Raw genomic sequence first — 9,529 nt, forward strand, 5'->3', positions numbered from 1 at the left:
TAGAATCAAGGAGGAACAAGATGGTTGCAAAAGATACAAAGCAAGATTGGTGGTCAAATGATTTCAGCAAAAAGAAGGAATTGATTACGCATAAATCTTCTCTCCTGTAGTCAAATTGACTACTATTAGATCTGTTCTGAGTATTGTTGTAGCTAAATATCTACATCTCAAGCAGTTAGATGTGAAGACAACCTTCCTTCACGGTGACCTAGAGGAAGAAATATACATGCAGCAATCAGAAGGGTTCACTCAGTTAAGGATGTAGTATAAATTTAGTAGGAATCTAACATAATATGGATAGGGGGTATGAACATGCAACTTAATTGAAACTTTGGGTTATCAAAATGTCAAAGAAATATCTTGGGGTATTAAAGTGAAATGGGATTTACACTTTGGAGTATCAAAATTTGGAGTTTCAAAGTGTTAAGAAGATACTTTGAGATATCAAAATAAAAATATTGCTACACTTTAGGGGTGCCAAAGTGCAAATAAGGTAAAATAGGAAAAGATATGGGTAAATTTTAGGAAAACCCCCTCTAAATGGTCGGCCCTTAGATAGCCCTTCCTGGCTCTGATCTTCAAAAAGCCCCTGAATTCACCCTCAGTTGTACTTTTGTTTTGGGCAACATTATTCAAAAAGCATCTCTAACTTTTATATTCTTTCTTATTAGTTTATTAGCGATACAACCGAGAAAAAATAGTTTTATCCATAAATTAAGAAATTCCAAACCAAATAATCAAACCATTATTTTTAATTCTGTTCATGCTAATACCGCAGCAAGCACGGGTGAATTATGTTTGTTTATAAAACTATATTAAGTTTTTAAGAAGCAAGTAATGACTCACTACAACACTAAAATGCTTCTAATTTTGAACTTTATTTAGAACCTCAAGCTGACTCCAATCTTTACTTGTTGGAATTCCTTGTGGAAAAGAAGTCTGCGTCAAAATCAAGAAAAAGTAATGGTTAAATAAAAAATATTTAAAGAGACTAAAAAGACACAATAATACAAAACATAAGCCACATATATAACTCTACAGCTTTCCTCCTTCAAAACTCCCTCCATAACAGTGAACTAGCTAAAGTAGGATAAAATACAGTAAGATCAAAAACATAAAGCGAAGGAAAATATATATTTGGTCATAAAAGAAAGTTCTGCAAAGCAACATCATGAAATCAATTCATAAAAGAAAAAACCTCATTCCGAACCTGACAATTGACTCAACCGTCATCTCATTAGAAAATGATAAACAACTAGCATTCTTTCAGCATTTTTCCAACAACTTCAAGGCCATCCCCATCCCTATTCCAAGTAGACTCGAACTATCTATACCCATCCCCCTATGTAGACCTTAGCAACATGGACTCCCCCTTCTCAACGGACGAGATCAAAGCAACCGTCTTTGGCCTTCATCCTGAGAAAGCTCCCGGTCCAGATGGCTTCCCTATACTCTTTTATCAAACCTTCTAGGATACCATCAAAGATGACCTTATAGCCTTCTTCCATCATCTCTACAATGACGCATCCTCCCTCCACAAAGTCAACATCTCCCACATCTCTCTTACTCCCAAATCAGACTCCCCCTGCCACCTCTCAGATTTTAGGTCCATCAGCCTTATCAATGGCATTGTCAAAATCTTCACCAAAGTCCTAGCAAATAGGCTAGCTCCCCTTCTGTCTTCCATCATAGACAACTCTCATTCTGCGTTTCAATCGGGCAAATCTATCATTGACTCCATTGTCTTCGGTCATGAGATGCTGCACTACTGCTTTTTAAAAAAAGTGGGAGCCTACATCCTCAAGGTCGACTCAGCAAATCTTTTGATTGTGTTAGGTGGGATTTCCTCCTCTCTCTTCTACACACTCGGTTTTCTAGCTAACCGAAAACTCTACAACTCACACTCTTGCAATCACACTCTACACCCACTAAGTGTTGGACCTAACCGTGTCTCCCTCAAGTGCTCGGTTACAACCTCTCCCTAGGCACGTCAACCGACGCCACTCCTCTTGGAACGATCCCCGACTCTTACCACACACTTCTCACTCGGTGTACAAGTGTATTACAATATGATTCTCATAATTAGCACAATATAACAAATGATTATTCTCAACTATGGATGAGAACACAATGAAAGCACAACTCAAAGTTATAATCTCTCACCACCCAACTATACTATGTATGTAAATACTAAAAGCTCAATGTGGGTGTGTGTAACAATGAGTAAAATGAAATCTAACTCAAATAGCAAACTAGCAATAATAAGAATATGAAAATCAATAATGAAATTGCTAGAGAAAAGAGTTAGAAAACTTCTCTAAGAACACAAAGAAGAGGATGGAGGGGATTGAGAATGAATCCCTCAATCTGTAGTGAAAACTTCCTCCTTTGTAAACAGAAACTCAAACTTTAAACAAGCAGTAAAACCCTAAACCCTTGTTTTAAAAACTTTGTTTAAAACACTTCTTAGCTTACTGAAAAGAGATCAGCAATTGGGTATTTATACCCACTCAAGATCTCAACAAAAACCCCAAGACAAATGACAAAACAGCCCCAGACAACTCAGCTCAGAAATAGCCGTTAGGGTCTAACAGATCTATTGACGGTCGACTGACAGATCGTTCGGTCGACCGACGAAAAATCCGGTCGACCGCGAGCAGGTCTGAAAAACAAAAAAACATGCAGAGACTTCGTCGGTCGACCGGTGCGGTCGACCGAAATCTGACACATGAAAAACCTGTTTTGCTGATTTTAAAACACTGTTTAAAAATATCAAATAAATTCTAAAAAATGTAAAACTTTGGGGAATGATTGTAGACATGATAATAAACATGCTACAATAACTGGTTTCGAAAAAGGACTTCCCAAGTGAAAAATATCATCATTTAGCAAAATAGTCCAAAACACGAAAATATAAACATGTGAATTTTAACATTTTGGCTAAACCAACTTTTGAAACTTTACAAAATGATTTTATAGACTTAGTAAAACATGTATGAACTGATATTGAAGTCTATAAACTAATAAAACAATATTTTTACAAAATTGCATATTCTATGCAATGTTTTCAAAAACACAATAGAAAATATGAAATATATAATTTCATATATATAATCATAAAAACTCAAAACACATGTATGTATATATATAACTATATATATAGAAACCAAAACTTATGTATATATATATAACTATATATATATACAAAGAAATCAATAAATTATATATATATATACGAAGAAACCAATAAAATGTGTGTGTATAGATATTGAGCTTAATGTATTAAACACACATAATATAAACCCTAAACTAAATTACCCAAGCTAGATCTTGATCTTCAATAAGCTCTTCTAGGTAATCTCGCGGATGAAGCTTTAACTTAGATCTTGAACTTTGAATAGCAAGGCTTCACCGACATTCCGCCAACCTCCTTTGGATATCATCGTTGAAGCGCAATCCATCCATCCTCCAACTATGTTGTTTGTCTACAAAACATAGGAATGCACAAACACTAGACAAACAACATTAGTTATAAATTGTTTGTTAAACATCATCAAAACAAGAAGGCCAACACTTCCAATCTTCCAGAGGCCTCACCCCCTATCGTTATTCCCACTCTTCTCTACCTCTTTATTTGCTTCATTTTTCATTAATGGTCTAAAAGTTAAATAGTTTACTGATCAACTAATTCAGGTTAGCACAACTTGGTGAATAGTTTTAGTAACTGGTCTAGCTATTTGAGGCTTCTGTATTTATTCAGAATTAGCACAAAGAGACACAAACTAGAAAGAAAAGATCATGCTGATTTAGTGTAATCTTTTTCCTAATTTTGAATTTTGAGATGGTTTGGACCTAATTTAGATGGTGTTAATGCAAGATAAAGATTTTCCCTAATTTTGTTTCACTATATAATCATTACTATATTTTACTTCAAAAAGTGTCTTTTGGTGATACTGATGGATGCAGGTTAAATCCAAAAGTGACCTTACATAGCCATAATAAAAGAGAAGCTTCTATGATCAATAATAGAAATATTTTCAAATTCATTGAGCATATTGGCGTGTTTTTTTAATTAAAAAGAAGAGAAAAAGTGATCTTATAGTTAGTAAAGAAATTGACATAAATATAGCTGCTTGTTTTTAAGGTTACATGTTGTACTTATTTAAGCAGCAACTCATTGACGGTCATGTAAGATGGATAAGGTTGTAGGTGCTCTTAATGCTCCTTATAGAGTAGCTAGATCAACTGTCAAGAGTGAAAATCCTCCATAAGAAACTAATTTAGTCATTTGTATGTTGCCCTTAGCTTTAGTACTTAGTTGGTCTTTCAATCTTCTTGTAACTGTGAAAAGGATATTATGATAATTGGAATACGCTTGTTCTGTGAATGCGGCAGGAGCGAGGAGCACAGTTTGCATTATGCTGCTCGTAGAGGGAGTGTCAAGGGCTGGAAAGAAAAATTACTTGCATTATACTTCGTTTAATTTCATAAACTAGGTAACTTGTTTTTTTGTTCAATCTTCCATTCACCATAATTAGTAGTAATATATGTTTGAATCTTCTTGTTTATGTTAGAATAGTTTCTAAAAGTGTCTCACTTTAGGCATTCTTATTTTCAGGTGGCTTTCAATTGATGGTTACTAAAATGTGGGGTTGCCACTGTCTCAAAACCTATTTGAATGAGTCAAACGCGAGGTTCGCCTTTTGGAAATGACCTCCGCGTCTAACTTATGAAACCCGGAGGTGAGCTCCATGTTAAGAGCCTGGAACGCGTGCGTGAGCCCGGCGTTTTGAGAGTGAAACACGGGTGTGAGCCCCACATTTTGATTTGAAAGATTGTCAATTTGTGATCTCTTTCCAAGTCTTGCAAAGATCAATCTTGTAATTTTTGCATTCGGATCTTTGAAATATGAGAGTCATCAATTTATAACTTCATATGTTGTCGTGAAAGTTGACAGATCGGGACTTCATCAAATTATGAACTTCATATGTTGATGTGGAAGTCGTCAGACTGTAGCCTCTGTATGTTGATGTGGAAGTCGTCAGATTGTAGCTTCCCTTATTAGTGTTTTATGGGAATCAGCTAACTGCAGTGATTTTTTTAGCAACCTACAATTAATTCAATTGGAGGAGTATTTTAAATGGATAAATATTTTTTATTTTCACTAGAGACGGGAAATCAATGGACTTTCCATGGGACCCATTTTATTGATAGGATTTATCACTACTTTAGCAGCTTGGCATGTTACTCGAAATTCGCAATTACACTATTTTCTTAGCAATGTACAATGGTCAAATAGGATTATTTTCTTCTCGAGACCTTTTACTTTTTTCCTTATGTGGGAGTTAGAATTAATTCATGTTTACTTACTTTTATCCATGGTGGGGGGGTGTCTGTACTCGGCAACAAAGTTTATTTTGTACATTGCGGGGGTTACATTTTTCTCTTAATAGGGGTTCTAGGTGTGGCTTTATATGGTTCCATTGAACCAACATTGGATTTTGAAAGATTAGCTCGTCAGTCATATCATGTGGCATTAGAAATAACATTCTATTAGGGCTTCCTTATTGCTTATGCTGCCAAATTGCCTATTATACCCCTACATACATGGCTACCAGATACCCATGGAGAAGCACATTACAGTCCATGTATGCTTCTAGCAAGAATCTTTTTAAAAATGGGAGCATATTGATTGATTCGGATCAATATGGAATTATTACCGCACGCCCACTGTATATTTTCTCCCTGGTTGGTGATAGTAGGGACAATACAAATAATCTATGCAGCTTCAACTTCTCTTGGTCAACGCAATTAAAAAAAGAGAATAGCCTATTCTTCTGTATCTCAAATAAAGTTTTTTTAAAGATATTAAATGTCTAAAATTGCTAAATAATCTCTCAAATTCTAAAAAGTATCAGAGATGGTTCCGAAATGACTCAGATAGGCGCTTAGGGTTGCGTGTGTGCCGACCCATGATATGCTCGGGTCATGGGTTGGGTCGGGCCTAGCCCCTAACTCGGGATTGGAAAAGTAAGCCTAGCCCGGCCCACGCCCATGATATATTATTTGGTTAGTGTATTAACCGTTTAGGTCTGCAGCTAGTTGTCAACAAAGCCAAAAGGATCTCAATAAGAAGAATATTTAATGATTGGATTAATCAATATACTACAAGTCAAGTGGAATATTTGATGCCTCTATGCTCTGATCACTCCCCTGGGCTCATTACCATTGGAGATGAAACATTTGATGGTAAAAAACCTTTTAAATTCTTTAATATGTGGGCTAAACACCCTGATTTCTTAGAAGTGGTAAGATCTGCTTGGAATAAGAGTGTTAGAGGTTTTTGCATGTTCAAATTCTGCTCTAAACTTAAAAATCTCAAGCATGCTCTCAAGGATCTCAATAAGAAGAATTACATGAATATCAGTCAGCAAGTTTCTAGAGCTCAAACTGAACTTTTGGAGATTCAATTCAAGCTGAGTACTGACCTCTTCAATTCAGAGTTGATTTCTAAAGAGAGGGAATGCATCAAAAAATATGCTATTCTGCTGGATAATGAAAATTCCTTTCTTAGACAAAAAGCTAACATCAAATGGGGACTCCACTCTGATAAGGGCTCTCAATTCTTTCACTCAGTGATGAAATCCAAAAGACATCAGAGTAGAATCTTGTCAATATACAATGCTGCTGGTTTCAGGCTCACAGAATTGTCTGATATCACCTCAGAGCTTGTTGAATATTATAAGAAGTTGTTGGGGAATGCTAAGGTCAACACAACCCCTGATCCTAGTGTGATCTCCAATGGCCTTGTTCTTACTCCAGCTCAGAGGGATGAATTGAGTTCTCCTGTCTCCAGGGAGGAGATTAAGCAAGCTCTATTTTCCATGCCTGATAGCAAGGCCCCTGGGCTTGACGGCTTCAATGCTTACTTCTTCAAACTTACTCCAGCTCAGAGGGATGAATTGAGTTCTCCTGTCTCCAGGGAGGAGATTAAGCAAGCTCTATTTTCCATGCCTGATAATAAGGCCCCTGGGCCTGATGGCTTCAATGTTTACTTCTTTAAAGCTGCTTGGAGTGTTATCAGCGAGGATCTCTTTCTAGCAGTTGAAGAATTCTTTCAATCAGGTAAACTCTTGGGTTCCCTCAATACTACTTCTATTACTCTTGTGCCCAAAGTCCTCAGTCCCACTTCAGCTGCTGACTATAGGCCGATTTTCTGCTGCAATGTCATATACAAAATTATCAGTCATTGCTAGCAGGGTGCAAAAGATTATTGGCTACCTAGTTAATGATGCTCAATGTGCATTTGTGAAAGGGAGACTCATATCTAGTAACTTCCTTCTTGCTCATGAAATCATCAAACATTATGGAAGGAAAAATAACTCCCCAAGAACTGTCCTGAATGTTGATCTCAGGAAGGCTTTTGACACTATAAATTGGGAGTTTATAAGAAGTATGCTGGTTGGTCTGGGATTTCCTATGATTATGGTTCACTGGATCATGGTGTGTATTTCCTCTCCAAAATTTTCTTTAGCATTGAATGGGGGGATGCATGGTTACTTCCATGGTGCAAGAGGATTAAGACAAGGGGATCCTCTCTCCCCTTATCTCTTTGTCATTGGTATGGAGTTTCTATCTAGAAAGCTCAGTGCTTTAAAGGATGATTCCTCTTTCAAATTTCACCCGAAGTGTTCTAAGCTTAAGATCAATCATTTGATATTTGCCGATGACTTGCTCTTGTGTAAAGCTGACATGAGCTCTATAGCAAAAATTTATGAATGCCTACAAGAGTTTGGACAAGCTTCAGGCTTGGAAGCTAATGCAAGCAAGTGTGCTGTTTACATTAGTGGAGTTAGTGATAGTCTCAAAAATCAGATTTGCAGCTATCTTAATTTCCCTGAGGGTGTACTACCTATGAAGTATTTGGGCTGCCATTGAATGCTAAAAGGCTATCTTATTCTGATTGTTCTAGCCTTATTGAAAGAATTAATAAGCAGTTCCAAACTTGGCAACAGAGAAAGTTTCTGTCCTATGCAGGCAGGCTTGAGTTGATAAAATCTGTGATATTAGGCATTCAAACATATTGGATTAGCAATTACATTCTGCCAGTTAAAGTATTGGAAAGAATTGACAGAATGAGTTCGGAATTCCTGTGGGGACATAAAATTCATCTTGTGAAGTGGGAATCTGTGTGTCAAGGAAAGGAGCAAGGGGGGTTAGGGATTTTCTCAGCTAAGCATTGGAATTTTGCTGCTGCAACTAAGCTCCTTTGGATGATTCATCTTAAAAAGGATCTACTATGGATAAAGTGGATCCATGGAAATTACCTACAGAGGTTCAATATTTGGTCTGTTCCATCCAAGACAAATGATTCATGGACATGGAGGCAACTCCTTAAAGTGAGGGATATATTGTTGCACAAGTTTGGTAATGTGGATAATATTGAGGCTGCTATGACTAAATGTTTTGCTGAGGGTAAACTCCACTTATCTGCAGTTTATAAGTCCCTTATCCAGCCTTTGATTACAGTGCCCTGGGCTAAAACTGTATGGGATAGTTTCTTATATCCCAAGCACTCTTTCATTTTGTGGCTTGTTTGTCATTCAAGGATTCTCACTAAGGATAGATTGTGCCGAATGGGTATCTTGAGCACCAATCAGTCTCACTGTGTTCTGTGTGATAGGCAGGAGCTGGAGACTAGTAGCCACATTTTCTTTGAATGCCAATTTTCAGCTGAAGTTTGGAATTCAGTGTTGGAATGGCTGAAATATAGATGGAGATCTTGTGTATGGAGCTTGGTTTTGAATTGGTATTCATGTAATTTGAAAGGAAAAGGTCCTATGAAGAAATTGAAGAGGATGTGTTTATCCACTGCAGTCTATATGATCTGGAAGGAGAGAAATCGAAGAATTTTTCAAGGCAAAATGAGTCTCCCTGCTCAGGTTCTAAGAGAGATCAAATTCTCAGTTTTTGCTAAAGTTTACAATGATTCTTCTAATGTACATATGAAAAATATCATTGAGGAACTGTAATTTTTTCTTGATTTCCAGTTTTACTGGCACTTAGTTGTACTCCTCATTCTCAATTGGAAAATGAATAAAATTAAAGTTCATTGACCAAAAAAAACTTGAGATAAACAAATATTCATCAGCTTGAAATAAAAGTCAATCTAAAGGGAAATATTCCATTATTACAAAGCTTCTAATTATCAACTACATATCGAAGACTTTATTCAACATTCACCTAGAAGAAAAAAAGTAGCAATCTGAAAATTTTATTTCTTGCTCCCTTCTAATAATTTAGGAAACATCAACTCCACCTAATCCCAAGTCTCTGAAAAAAATAAATATAACATAATGAGTTCATAACTCAATAGGTGGATAAATTTATACATTAAATACTGGTTTTGCAGAAACTTAAATATTTTGACAAATGATAAGCAAAGTATTAAAATAACAAAAAAAATCATCAATGAACTCTAATACTTGATGCAAATATTTGATAACTTAAAAATTATGCAATGAAAAAT

The sequence above is a fragment of the Asparagus officinalis genome, chromosome 9 (assembly GCF_001876935.1).
Source record: "Asparagus officinalis chromosome 9, Aspof.V1, whole genome shotgun sequence".
NCBI classification, from domain to species: domain Eukaryota; kingdom Viridiplantae; phylum Streptophyta; class Magnoliopsida; order Asparagales; family Asparagaceae; genus Asparagus; species Asparagus officinalis.